The following is a 531-nucleotide window of genomic DNA, read 5'->3' on the forward strand; positions in this document are numbered from 1 at the left end:
TGCAGGTCCATGTCCCCTGCACCACCATCCACCTTGACGGCCCCAGGACACCCTCATGGACCAGAAGCCGGGCACTGCTGTGGCTTAGTATAATTATAAAATTTTATTATACACTTTCCTTACCTTTCCCCTCTCCTTTTCCTCCCCTTTTTTTTTTTTTACCCAATATTCATATCTGTTAATTTAACAAGGAGGTTTGGCAGCTCCAAGCAGGGACATGGTCTGTATTAATTTTACTGCTCGGAGCCACTATCAGCTCAGCAGCTCATTCAGGCAGACCTGGGTCCTTCAGATAAAGGGGCACAGTAAAACCTCACTGGCGGCATGCCCCGCCGGGCCTCACAGCGCGTCCCAATTCCCCCCCATATCTATGTATGTGTACATACAAAATCAGCTTAGAGCTATCAGGTAAGTTTTAAGGCCACTCAGGGGAGAAATTTTCATAGCCCCAAACTGATAAAGTCTTTAAAGAGGCTTTCGAAACACCATGCACCACCAGGGACTGCTGCTTGCCTGCCAGGGAAACTGAGG

The sequence above is a fragment of the Buceros rhinoceros genome, unplaced genomic scaffold (genome assembly GCF_000710305.1).
Source record: "Buceros rhinoceros silvestris isolate BGI_N320 unplaced genomic scaffold, ASM71030v1 scaffold40513, whole genome shotgun sequence".
NCBI classification, from domain to species: Eukaryota; Metazoa; Chordata; class Aves; order Bucerotiformes; family Bucerotidae; genus Buceros; species Buceros rhinoceros.